Raw genomic sequence first — 14146 nt, 5'->3', positions numbered from 1 at the left:
CCCAGGCATTCTCTGTCCAGTTTGGTCATTGGCTTTCAATTATTTTGAGTTTCTCAAAATGTGTGTAAATGAAACTTGGCCATTCAGGATGTGAAGAGCAGGGTTGGCTGTCGCAATCCCATCCACAAAACCCTATTATTATTATCATCATGGTTAAACATTCTTTATTTGCAAAGCTCTCTTTGATCGTTTCATTTGCTGTGTCTCAGAACTATTTATCAGGGAGGTTATCCTGGGGTTTCGGTTAGTCACTGCTAGGGCTGGGTTTAGATTTGAGTTTCTAATCCATTGTCTCTTAGCCTGGACCAAACTTTCTTGGGGACAGAGGGTGGATGGCTCTTTAAAGGGCTCGCTGTTTATGAGGCATTAGGGCTTATCGTGTGGAAAGAGTGTCTTATGAGGCTTCTTTTCTCACTCAAGGTTTTAGCATCAGAGACAGATGAACTTAAACCAAATGACAGAGAACTCTTGTGTTTGCCCAACTAAGAAGAGCCCAACCTTAAAATAACTGGAAGGCTCTAGGGTAGCAATAATGATAGTATTCACTGAGTATCTATTGAGTTCAACATGCTGTGCTTAGCATACAGGTAAGTATAACAGAAGCAGTCTACATGTGCCCTGTCCACAAGGAGCTTACAAACTAGTAGGGAGTGCAAATACTCAAAATGATTTAGAAAAATAGAAGATCTAGGATTGTTCTAGACTGTAAACTCGGGGTAGAGTCAGTGCCTATCATCTCTGTTCTACTGTACTTTCTCATTCATTCATTCAGTCGTATTTATTGAGCGCTTACTGTGTGCAAAGCATCACACTAAGCACTTGGGACGTACGATATAACACTAAAACAGACACATTTTGCCCACAATAAGCTTACAGTCTAGAGTCCCAAGGAATTCCCCTCCCATCTCCCTGACTCACTCCCTTTGCTCTACCCCCTCATTCATTCATTCATTCATTCATTGTCAGTCAATAGTATTATTGAGCGCTTACTATGTGCAGAACACTGTACTAAGTGCTTGGAATGTACAAATCGGTAACAGATAGAGAGAGTTCCTGCCCTTTGCAGGGCTTACAGTCTAATTGGGAGAGAGACAGACAAGAACAATGGCAATGAATAGAATCGAGGGGAAGAACATCTCATTAAAACAATAGCAAATAATAGAATCGAGGTGATGTATATCTCATTAACAAAATAAATAGAGTAATGAAGATAAATACAGTTGAGCGGACGAGTACAGTGCTGAGGGGAGGGACGGGAGGGGAGGAGCAGAGGGAAAGTGGGGAGAAGAGGGTTTAGCTGCGGAGAGGTGAAGGGGAGGTAGAGGAGCAGAGGAAAAAGGGGAGCTCAGTCTGGGCCCCTCCCCACCTCTCAGCACTTGTGATAATATGCACATATTTATAATTATAATTATATTTATTTTTATTAATGATGTGTGTATAACTATAATTCTTTTTATATAAGTATGCTATTGATGTCTGTTTACTTGTCTTGATGTCTGTCTCCCCCCTTCTAGACTGTGAGCCCATTGTGGGCAGAGATTGTCTCTATTTGTTGCTGAATTGTGCTTCCCAAGCGCTTAGTACAGTATTGTGAGTCAGGGTGATGGGGGGGAGGGGGAGCAGAGGAAAAAGAGCGGATCTCAGTCTGGGAAGGCCTCCTGGAGGAGATTGAGTTTTCAGTAGGGCTTTGAACACAGGGAAATATACTAGTTTGGCAGATTGAAGAGGGATGGCAATTCCAGGCCAGAGTAGGCATGTGGGCAAGGGGTCGACACCATGGACTGGTGAGAATTGAGGGTGCAGTGAGAAGGTTAGCAGCACCAGAGGAGGCGGAGTGTTCGGGCTGTTCTGTAGAAGGCGGAGAAGGGAGGTGAGGTAGGAGGGGGCAAGGTGATGGGAGAGCTTTAAAGCCAATAGTGGGGATTTTTTGCTGATACAGAGGTTGATAGGACAACCCTTGGAGGTTTATGAGGAGGGGTGTGACATGCCCAGAGTGTTTCTGTAGAAAGAACAGTCCCGGCAGCAAGAGTGAAGTATAGACTGAAGTGGTGAGAGACAGGAGGCTTGGGACATCAGAAGGGATGTTGATGTAGTAATCCAGTTGGGATAGGATGAGTGATTGTACTGATGTGGTTGAGGTTTAGATAGAGGAAAGGGCGGATCTTGGTGATGTTGTGAAGGTGGGACCAGCAGGTTTTGGTAATGGATTGTATATGTGGGGTGAATGAGAGAGCAGAATCAAGGATGAAGATTGCAGGCTTGTGAGAGGGAAGGATGGTAGTGCTGTCCACAGTGATGGGAAAGTCAGGGAGAGGACAGGGTTTGGGACAGAAGATAAGGAGCTCAGTCTTGGACATGTTGAGTTTGAGGTAATGGGAGGACATTTAGGTGGAGATGTCCTGAAGGCAGGTAGAGATGCGAGCCTGGAGGGAGGGAGAGAGAACAGGGGAGGAGATGTAGATTTGGGTATCATCTACGTCGAGGTGATAGTTGAAGTCATGGGAGTGAATGAGTTCGCCAAAGGAGTGAGTACAGATGTATAACAGAAGGGGACAAAGAACTGACCCTTTAGGAACTCTTACAGCTAGGGGATGGGTGGGGGAGGAGGAGCCTGTGAAGGAGCCTGAGAATGAATGGCCAGAGAGATAAGAGGAGAACCAGGAGAGGATGGAGTCCGTGAAGCAAGGTTGGATAACGTGTTGAGGTGAAGGGGATGGTCAACAGTATCAAAAGCAGCTGAGAGGCCGAGGAGGATTAGGACAGAGTAGGAGCCATTGGGTTTGGCAAGAAGGAGGTCATTGGTGACATTTGAGAGGGTGGTTTCAGTGGAGTGGAGGGAACGGAAGCCAGATTGGAGGTGGTCCAGGAGAGAGTTGGAGGAGAGCAATTGGAGGCAGTGAGTGTAGATGACTCACTCCAACAGTTTGGAAAGGAAGGGTAAGAGGGAGTTGGGGTGATAACTGGAGGAGACTGTGGGGTCAAGGGAGGGTTCATTCATTCAATCATATTTACTGAGCGCTTACTGTGTGCAGAGCACTGTTTTAGTAATCATACTAGTAGTACTATTAACAGTTGTGGTTGTTCCTTTAGTAATGGTATTTATTGGATGCCTACTAGGGGCAGTGCACTGTTCCAAGTCAGAAAAGTACAGTAGGAGCATTAGTCACGTTCCCTGCCCGATAAAAAGTCTACTCTCTAATGGGGGTCTTTTGAAAAGAGCACAGAGACTCAGAAGATGTGAGGGAAGAGGAGTAGGAAGAGAAGGAAAAGGTAGGAAACTGAGGGTGCTTCTTATCCGTGATGCTTTTTATCTTAACTAGATGGAGATAAACCAGGGGCCAATCGTGGCCAAACTCTTGGATGTAGTAGCCCAGAACTTGCCTCTTCCCAGTTCAGAGCCTGGACCACCTGAAGAATGACTCTCCGGGGGCAAGGCTGGGTGTCCTGCAAGAGTCTCATGAAAGGTGATCCCAATGTCATCATTCTTTCTTCTGTTTCTTCCCAGCTGATGTGACGCGGGTTCTGTCAAAGGCAGCGAGGCCAGAGGTTTCCCTGCCTGGACGGCTGGTGTGATCTTGCCTGGATCCTTTCAGAGTGAAAGAGAGGGAGAGACAGATGTACCTTCAAGGAGGAGATTTGAACCACAGGCAAGGCAAGAAGGATAAGTCCGTGCTGCCTCCTGCCGCGTTTCGTGCTCAGGGCCCAGAGGCCCTGGGGAGGAGGAGCAGGTGAACAGAGTCCTTAACTGAGTTGGGCCAGCCGGAGGATCTGCTGGATTGGACCCCACCTACTATGCAATTTTTCAGGAGTACGTAGTGTTTTTTCTGTTTCTCAGACAAAGAGGCATTACACGTTCAGGATCCTACCCCGGGGTCGAGCGCAATCCGAGCCGAGCGATCCTTTTAGGGAGACTGTTAGGGATGACATCCTCCCCTCCTTTCTCCCAGTCAAGCCTGCAAGATGCTCAGAGATCTTTTACAGGGAGCCGCCAGCCTGAAGAGATTGGAAATCCTCATGCCAGAGGGAATGATTCTGGGCATCCGGTTCCATTTGCCAGAGAAACGTTGTGCCGAGACATCAAGGTCCGTGGGTTAAAACCAGCCCCGCCTTTGTTGAGGTCCGGGGATGCATTGAGCCCAAAGTAGAGAACGGGTCAGAGACACCCGGCCAGGCTCAGAGCGAGGGGAAAGTCCACCTCGATGCCATCTGGGCGGCATTCCCTGAATCGGCTTCCCCTCGCTGTTCTCTCCTGGAGCTCTTGGCCCGAACCGGCTTTAAGAACCTTCAGTTGCTTCCAGAGCACGCTCAACGGAACCCTATCCGGGCTCAGTGGGAGGAGCAAAGAGCCTTGCCTATTGAAAGTTATAGGTTTTGTGCCTTTAAGGCAGATCACGGGGGAATTATTCTTTGAGACCAATTTTGTGCCGTTTAATAATCTCTATTTTTAAAGGAGATATTTAAAAAATGGTTGAAGGAGAATCCAAAAGACTTGAATCTTGACTTGATAAATGAATGCTTTTTTCAGGGCTGACCCGGTTTATCTCTCAACCGTGTACATATGTATTTAGACCATTTTAAAAGCACGTATTTATGTCCGGACTGTAAATGCTCCATTTTTAAAGTTTTATAACTTGGGTTATTTAACCGATAGGCTGCAAGAATGGTGTCTGACATTCATTATCTTGGTCTAGCCAGGAAAAGGGTCTGGAAAAAGGGCCTTGGGGCTGAAAATAGAACCCAACTTCACCCCCGATCACCCACCCAGATAAAAAATTTTCTTAGGTGACAAATTAGAAAAGTGGTCACAGAAACGAGTCTTCATGAGCATGGAAGTAGGATATTGTCCCTGACCCTCAAATGAAACTTTGCCCCAGTAAATGTAAAAATTAGCAGTTCCCTCCTCCCACACTGCAGGTGTGGGAGATCATCCACAAGGCCAAAATCCTTGTACCTAACCCCCTCCCTCCCACCTCTTCGACCAAAATGGGGAGTTCTCACAAAAGCTGGTGGGAGGATGGAAAACGATTCATTTTTGCATGTGAAAATTTGCCGGTTGTCTTGCAACACTCTCTCCCTAATGTGAATATTGACATGAGTATTCCACAAAAGAAAAAAAGAAAAAAAAGGTTGAAAAAGTGGTGTTTCCTGATCGATGACGATGGTCTTCTGAACGTTGCTTCAGAGAGCTAACAGCTCTGTTGTTTGTCTGCCATGTAAAAAAAAACTGAAAAATAAACTGAAGAAGGACTATAAGGAAATCCAGGTGTGGTTGTTTCTTTTCTCTCTAATGTTTTGTGTGTGTGCGTGTGTGTTTTAACTGAAATCAACTGGTTTGCAGGTGCAGCAGTGGAGAAAAAGTGGAGATGAAAGTCTCTAAGTTTACTATTTCTCCTAAGCCCTTTGTCTTCTTTAAAAGGGAGGTAGAAACAAACTTTGTCACTGGAAGAAGTTTTATGTGGTAAATAAGTTGTTCTGCAAGCCAAAACATTGGGTCAGAGAGCATTTGAAATAACCACTCTTAACCAAGGGAATAACCGTTTATGATAGGGTCACTGCTGTTTAGTGGGAAGAGCATTGTAAAATATTAGTAATAATATCTCCTTCAGCTCAGTAAGTGAATCCTACCTGCTCATCCGAGACCCTATCACTGTTGATCGATTACATCACAAAATAACAGTTCTAAAGTTTGAGAAGCGGCATGGTGCAGTGGATAGGGCCTGGCGGTCAGAAGGTCATGCGTTCTAATGCTGCTCTGCCTCTTATCTGCCATGGGAACTTAGGCGAGTCACTTCACTTCTCTGGGCCTCAGTTATCTCATCTGGAAAATGGGGATCGAGACTGTGAGCCCCACATGGGACAGGGACTGTGCCCAACTCCATTTGCTTGTATCCAGCCCAGTGCTTAGTACAGTGCATGGCACATAGTAAGAGCTTAACAAATACCATTGAGCCCATTGTGGGCAGGGATTGTCCCTCTGTTGTTGAATTTTACTTTCCAAGCGCTTAGCACTATGCTCTGCACGCAGTAAGGGCTCAAAAAATACAATCGAATGAATGAATATGAGTATTAATATTATTAAAGAATAGGATAAAGTTTAAGCAGTTCGAAACAGCATAAAGATTTCTCCAAATGGACTGACGGAAGGTTTAGAGACCCATATGCTTTGTGGGTGTAGGACACATATTGCTGGAGGGGGTCGTGGTGTCCAAGCCATGGGCCCGACCCCTAAATTGACCTTTCTGGGGGGTGGGGGGGAGATAGGGAGCTCAGCGGGCTTTGGGGGCAGCGTGGCTCAGTGGAAAGAGCCCGGCTTGGGAGCCAGAGGACATGGATTCGAATCCCGGCTCTGCCACTCGTCAGCTGTGTGACCGTGGGCAAGTCACTTAACCTCTGTGCCTCAGTTACCTCATCTGTAAAATGGGGATTAACTGTGAGTCTCAAGTGGGACAACCTGATTACCCTGTATCTCCCCCAGCGCTGAGAACAGTGCTCTGCACATAGTAAGCGCATAACAAATACCCACATTATTATTAGTATTACTAGTAGTAGGCGCTCAATAAATACGAATGAATGAATGAAATTCTCTGGGCCTCAGTTCCCTCATCTGTAAAATGGGATGAAGACTGTGAGCCCCACGTGGGACAACCTGATGATAGTGTATCTTCCCCAGCGCTTAGAACAGTGCTCTGCACATAGTAAGCGCTTAACAAATACAAACATTAATATTATTATTATTCTGGAGCGCGGTGGTACCGGGGAGCCACAGGTAGGTGGCGCTGCTGCCTTTGCGTCAACCCTCCCCTTCCTTCACACGTGCACTTTGCTGGCCTGCTCTGGCTTGGGGGCTTTGGGCTTTTAACTAAAGACCCCCCAGGTGAGCCCAATTTAGAGTCGTGATGAGGAAGAAGCAGCTAGGAGCAAAAGGACGCCGTGCCGGGGGTCTCCTTCCAGCCATTCATTCAATCGTGTTTATTGAGTGCTTACTATGTGCAGAGCACTGTACTAAGCGCTTGGAATGGACAAATCAGCAAAAAGATACAGTCCCTGCCCATTGATGGGCTTACAGCCTAAGCGGGAGCAGTCACAGCCACCCTGGGAAAAGGTCAGGCCTGCAGGCTGCAGCCCCCCCAGTGCCCCCATCCCGAGCTGCCCTGCCAATCCACCCAAGGAGACCAAAGACTGAGCCTTTCCAGTGGACGCCTCGGATGAGGAAGGCTCGGGCTTGCCACTCGGAGACATTGCCTTCACTCCCGACTCAGGCCCAGTGAGTATCTTTCCTTCTCTACCCTTTTTGCTGCTGCCACGAGGTGGGTTGTAAAAAGTGTATGGTGTATCTGCTAACTGTGCTGTAGTGTTACTCTTCCTAGTGCTTAATACAGTGCTCTGCACAAAGCAAGTGCTCAATAAATGCTGTTGAATCGAGGATGTACTGCCTGGTATTGGTGATTTCTAGAATAAAGTTACTTGAAACAAATTATCTTAGGCTAAAAAGGTCCTATCCAATGCCTGGGAAGAGGGGAGCTGTGGCAAAGTTACTAACAAGGTCCACTAACTCTCTGTAGAGCTCTCTGGCTGATCTCCTCCATTTGGCTCCTTCCCTTGCCCTTCAGGTGCTGAATTGATAATAATCATAATGTTGGTATTTATTAAGCGCTTACTATGTATCAAGCACTGTTCTAAGCACTGGGGTAGATACAGGGTAATCAGGTTATCCCACGTGAGGATCACAGTTAATCCACATTTTACAGATGAGGTAACTGAGGCACAGAGAAGCAAAGTGACTTGCCTAAAGTCACACAGCTGACAAGTGGCAGAGCTGGGATTCAAACCCATGACCTCTGACTCCCAAGCCCGGGCTCTTTCCATTGAGCCACGCTGCTTCTCATTTGAATTGAATTGATTGAGCTGATAGTCCTGGTACAGGCACAAGAGTTTCTGAAACCAACTATCTCCCTTGCTGCCGATAATAATGTAGAGGCCCAGGCTTTCCTGGGCCCCACATTTGCTTCACGATTGGGAAAGAAATGGATCTAGCGACAGCCCACATTGCAGAGTTGTTACGGAATTTTATCAGAAGAACGACTCTGATCTTGCAATCACAAGAGGGGGTTTCGTGACCTTGGTGTAGAAATGAACAGGCTCAAGAGAGCGAGCCGAGACAGCAGGAAAGGGCGGAAAGTGGCTGCCTGCCTGTTCACCCCAGGGCGGTACGAGTGACGAACGGCCCCGAGCCGTCCCAACATGGTACCTTTACTTGCAAGCATTTCTGCGTTCTACTCGACCACAACTCTTCCGGCGCGTGCCCAAAATCCTACCCCATCCCCTTGCGTTGCCCGTACTCCAGCCTCCAATCAGAACCAGTTCTTAGGGGTGGTCCAAAAAAGTAATTGACATATTGCTGCCCAAACTTAAATGATGGATCTCCCACAGGAAGGAGATTAAACAGAGACGGGGTGTCTAGTACAATATTGGAGAGGTAGAACGGAGACAGGATGGTCAATCGTCCAGTACAATATGGGAAGAAGACAGAAGGGAGACAGGATGGTCAATCTCTAGTACAAGAGTTGAGGGGCAGGTGACTGGGGAGGGTAGGATAGGAAGAGGAGAGCTTGGGTGTTGCTTAATTGTTTGAAATTGACTGAGAAATGATTGATTCCAAAGAATGTAAAAAAAGGAAAGCCCCATTTTTTCTGTGGATGAAGAGACAAAATTAAAATGAACTTTTAGGTGGGCACATGAAAGACGGAGATGATTATGAGGACTAGCAGCATTGTGTGCCATAAATGACTAAAATGATTCAGGTGTGCCAGCTCTTCCAGCTTCTTTCCTCCCCCCTGAATTGTAACCTCAGTCTTTGACTTTATTTCCTGAATCACCACGGGCTTTTCTCCCCAATAAGTCTCGAATTTCAGAATTCAGAGCCAAAGCTGACATTCCTAAGGACATAGTTTTGTATTAGGTAGCAATAACTTTAATATGATGAAGTCAGCAACCATTGCTTTATTTGAAATGAGGACTGAGTGGACATTCCTGTCCAAAGCAGGACATACAGATATATTTATATCTATTCTCTTGCTGTTAATTTTGTTAATGTATGTCTGTGTTCCCACCTTGGGGCTCTAAATTCCTCAAGGGCATGATCATGGTTTTTATTTCTAATGTATATTTCCCAAGTGCTTAGTGAAATTCTGTGCACACAGTACTCCATATCAAAAGCTTCTTGATGATAATAATAATAATGGTATTTGTTAAGCGCTTACTATGTGCAGAGGACTGTTCTAAGCGCTGGGGAAGATACAGGGTCATCAGGTTGTCCCACATGAGGCTCACAGTCTTCATCCCCATTTTACAGATGAGGGAACTGAGAAGTGAAGTGACTGGCCCACAGTCACACAGCTGACAAGTGGCAGAGCTGGGATTTGAACCCATGACCTCTGACTCCCAAGCCCGGGCTCTTTCCACTGAGCCACGCTGCTTCAGCACTTAGAACAGTGCTCTGCACATAGTAAATGTTTAACAAATACCAACATTAATAATAACTGTGGAATTTTTTAAGCATTTACTATGTGTCAGGCACTGTACCAAGCACTGGGATGGATGCAAACAAATGGGGTTGGGCATAGTACCTGTCCTATGTGGGGCTCACAGTCTCAGTCCCCATTTTGTAGATAAGGGAACTAAGGCACAGAGAGGTTAAGTAACTTGCCCAAGGCCACACAGCAGGCAAGTGGTGGAGCTGGGATTGGAACCCATGAGTTTCTGACTCCCTGACACATGCTCTATCCACTACGCAATCCTGTTTCTCTAATGCAGTGCTGGGTGGATTTCGGCTAGCCTGGTAATTGTCAGTTTGGACCAAAAAAAGAATCCTTCTGGGTTCTATCAGGAGTAGAATAGCCTTCCCCTCCTCACTCCCATCCTCTTCATTTCTGCTTTAGAATCTAGTCTAGTCCAAAGAGACGATGGCTCCGAACTAGCACGGCAGCAGCTCAGCCAAGCATTCGTGGAAGACGCGTACTAATATGGAAGTCTTTCTGGGGTCACTGGGGACTATAAATCCCAGCAGTCACACCCCAGCACAAAACAAAACCGAGCCCTAGACAGATCTGGCTGGTGCTTGGGCCAAGTTTAGCTCTAAGTGCGTCTGAGTACAGCCTTGCCATTGGAGGGCAAAGGCAGGCTATGGCTGGGATGGACCCCCAGATTTCAGCTAATGCTTGACTCTTATCTCTTGCTTTCCCATTTGCCCCCAACTGGACCTGCTTCTGTACATCTCAGCATACATCTCAACTCTCTGCTCATACCTGATATGCAAAACAATGAGAATCGATTGTTCAGGCAGGGAAAGAATCATTTTTCAGGATCTCCAACAGGTGTGTAAGGGCTGATGGCGATAAGAGATTCTCAAGAAAGAGGGAAGTCCTGGACAATCTATTCCTGGACTTGAAGCCATTAATCAGATACCAGTAGCCTCTTCAGGGGGCAGCTACTGTAGAACAGCCTCTGAAAAAGCAGGGAGTTCTGGCAAATGGCCATTTTTGCCTCTTGATTTAAAAGTTGCCATTCAGCAACAACAATCAGTGGTATTTGAGTGCTTACTGTGTGCAGAGCACTGTACTAGGTACTTGAGAGAGAACAATAAATAGACATTATCCCTACTCTCAAGGAACTTGCAATCTAGCAGGGAGACAGACACTAAAATTACAGATGAGGGAAGCAACCAAGCATAAACATATGTATGAAGTGCTCTGGGGGTTGGGGAATATGGTGAACATCACGAAGTCCTTAGACTGTAAAGACTCAAGTGCATTCATTCAATCATATTTATTGAGCGCTTACTGTATGCAGAGCATTGTAATAATAATGATGATGGTGGTATTTAAATGCTTACTATGTGCCGAGCACTGTGAGGCAGTAAGAAAGCACTTATGTACATGTCTGTAATTGATTTATTTATATTAATGTCTTTCCCCCTCTAGCCTGAAAGCTCACTGTGGGCAGGGACTGTGTCTGTTTATTGTTGTACTGTCCCAAGCCCTTCCTATGGTGCTTTGCACACAGTAAGTTCTCAATAATACAAATGAATGAATAGAAAGGGAAATAGGAATGAGATTTCAGTGGGGTTTCAAAAATGGGGAGAGTGGTGGTCTGTTGGATGTGAAGGAGGGTGTGAGGGGAAGCTCCAGACAGGAGGGAGGGCATGACCAAATGGTCAGTGGCCAGAGAAACAGGAGCGAGGCACAGCGAGTACATTGGTGTCAGATCAAGTGTGGTTATAGTGGGAAAGGAACAAGGATGAGTTCTTTCTTCGTCCTTTGGTGCGGGGATTTCAGCGCCGTTCCACTGCCGTGGCCCTGCTTAAGAAAAAAGATGCAGCAGTTAGAGATTGACGAGACCTTAGTGACTAGTAGAGAGCAGGACCTCATCAAGCCTGGCGAAAACCACCGGTTCTCAGGGACATTTCTGGTGAAATTTCACGCCGTTTCCAGAAATATTGCAAGGTAATTGTTTACCAGGAGCAGATGTCAATGCAGTAGTTTGATCGAAGGTAACTAGAACTAGGCAGGGGCACAAGACAGCCATAAAGTCAGATTGGCTTCGTGGTACTCTAGGCATTGAAAGCAGGCTGTAAAGGAATCCATCTGTATGCTCTGGGGATCTAGAAGGGCCTGGCGTTAAGCCAGATTATCTACCCTGATTAAAAATAAAAGATAATTAAGGAGCGTGTTTGGGTTTTACTTTTTTTATAAATTGCAATTTATAACCGCATTCCTGTGGCAAAAACATCCGAACAGTCTGTCTCACTTCTGTAGCGGGAGGAGGAGGAAAAACTGTGGCATAAGGCCTGGGGCAGAACAAATGAAAACAATTCAAATAAAATCTTCCCTGCCATTCATTCCTCCAATGGAAAACTTATTTTGAGGTAATAAGAGTGCAGTGTGGCATAGTGGATATAGCATGGGCTTGGGAGTCAGAACATTAAGGGTTCTAATTCCGACTCTGCCACTTGTCTGCTGTGTGATCTTGGGCAAGTCCCTTAACTTCTCTATGCATCAGTTACCTCATCTCTAAAATGGGTATTGAGACTATGAGCTCCATGTGGGACAGGGACTGTGTCCAACCTGATTCGCTTTTATCTACCCCAACACCTAGCACAGTGCCTGGCACATAATAAGCACTTAACAAATACCATAATAATTATTATTATTGATTGAGGCCTTAATGTGTGCAGAACACCATATTAAGCACTTGGAAGAGTACAGTGTAGTTGAGTTGGAAGATATGATCCCTGCCCATGAGGATTTTACAGTCTAAAGCCTGAGCGATTAGGGGGTGGAATTGAAGACCTTTTCTCTTCCTTCTTAGTCTCTAAATCCACCTGAGGTGTGCTTTGTACCCTTGAGGTGTTTGGTGGGGCATCCAAGTAGAGATGATGAGAAGGGAGGAAGAAATATATGACTGTAAAGACAAGCTCACTGTAGGGGGGAATGTGTTCTATTGTTGTTGCTACTCTCCAAGTGCTTATTACAGTGCCCAGCACAGAGTAAGTGCTCAATAAATATCATTTCTTTAAAATAGATCAGGGCTGGAGATGTAGATGTGGTAATCATCTGCAAAGAGATGGTAGTTAAAGCCAAGGGAGTGAATAAGTTCTCCAAGAAAGTGGGTTTACATGGAAATAGGAAAACCAGAACTGAGCCTTGAGGGACTCCCACAGTTAGAGGGTGGGAGGCAAAGGAGGAAATTGAGAATGAGCAGGCAGATAAGAGAACCAGAAGAGGCAGGATTAGTAAAGCCAAGGTTAGATCATGTTTTCAGGAGAAGGGGCTCCTCTGTAGTGTCTGAGGCAGCTGAGAGTCCTTGAGAATTAGGATGGAGTAGAAGCCACTGAGGTCAGGTCAGTTTCCATGGAGTACAGGGGGGCAGAAACCAGATTGGATGGAGTCAAGGGGAGAATTGAAAGGGTGTGGAGGCAGCAGGTATAGATGGCTGGGTCAATTAATGTTTGGAGATGAGTGGTAGGAGGGAAATGGGGGTACACCTGGAGGGAGAAGTGGGGTAGAGATGGTTTTTTAAGGATGGGGGAATACATTAGCGTGTTTGAAAGCAGTGGGGAAGAAGCCACTGGAGAGTGAACAGTTGAAGATGGTGGTCGGGGCGGGAAGAAGGGAGAGGACAAGAGTTTTGATTGGGTGCCAAAGGGATGGGATTGGAGGTGCAGGTTGGAGGGTCTGGATTTTTAGAGGAGGTGGGAGATCTCTTGAGATGCTGGTTTAGAAAGATGGAAGAGTCAGTGAAGGGGCAGCAGAAGGAAAGGACTGGAGAAGAGCAGGGGAGATTTTAGGTGGATCATGCCTGATGGTTTCAATTTTCTTAATAAAGTATGCGGCCTGTCAGGGGCATGAGGTGGGAGAATGGGGGTTTGAAGAGGGAGTTGAATATCTGAAACAACTGTTGAGGGCAATGGCATGGGAGTTAATAAGGATGGAGAAATAATGTTGAGGGCAGAGTTGAATCAGGCAAAGACCAGCTTGAGTTCTCCTGATCGATCATGAACTTGTTAAATTTCAAACATCCCAATAGAAGGGACAAATGAGTGGATCATCAACAAGGATTGATAGGTAGCAATTCAGCCAGGAATGAATTTAACTCTCCACCCCCCCTTTGTTTGTTGTAACTGAGCAGCTGGCTTTAAGTTCAAATCCACAAAGCCCTCAAATCATGTGCCTAATCCCCACCCACTTCCTCATGCAATGCTTTCCTATCTGAGAGAGTCATGGTGCTGCAATAAGTCATCACAACTCCTGTCCACTCCAGAAGGACTCATATAGAGAGGGGAAGTCCGATGTGAAAAATGTGTGATTCGACCCTTGTTAAACTGATGTTGATCTCGGCCTAGGGGAAATCGATACTAGTTGGGTGGAGAGCAATTCTGGTAATCAAAACCCTTCCTCCACTGGCGTTTATCTAGTCCAGGGGGAGCCAAGCTGAAGCCCATGAGCTACTGCAGGTCATCTACAGCGTGGTGTAGCAGATAGAGCGTGGGCCTGGGAGTCAGAGGTCATAAATTTTAATCCCAGTTCTTCCGCTTGTCTGCTGTGTGACCTTGGGTAAGTCACTTCACTTCTTTTTGCCTCAGTTTCCT

At 46.1% G+C, this 14146-nt stretch overlaps 1 protein-coding gene across 6 annotated transcripts in view; it reads left to right on the top strand.

Moving 5' to 3' along the window:
* Window positions 1-5258, top strand: part of PRDM2 (PR/SET domain 2) — a 186639-nt gene extending 181381 nt beyond the window's left edge. For all 6 annotated transcript variants that reach the window (XM_029064399.1, XM_029064403.1, XM_029064406.2 and 3 more), the window contains one exon: window positions 3506-5258. The gene's annotated coding sequence lies outside the window, so the exon portion shown is untranslated. The remainder of the gene's footprint in view (window positions 1-3505) is intronic.
* The last annotated feature ends 8888 nt before the right edge of the window (window positions 5259-14146 follow it).

The sequence above is a fragment of the Ornithorhynchus anatinus genome, chromosome 5 (genome assembly GCF_004115215.2).
Source record: "Ornithorhynchus anatinus isolate Pmale09 chromosome 5, mOrnAna1.pri.v4, whole genome shotgun sequence".
In the NCBI taxonomy this organism is placed as follows: Eukaryota; Metazoa; Chordata; class Mammalia; order Monotremata; family Ornithorhynchidae; genus Ornithorhynchus; species Ornithorhynchus anatinus.
This window is presented reverse-complemented; position numbering and strand designations above follow the sequence as displayed.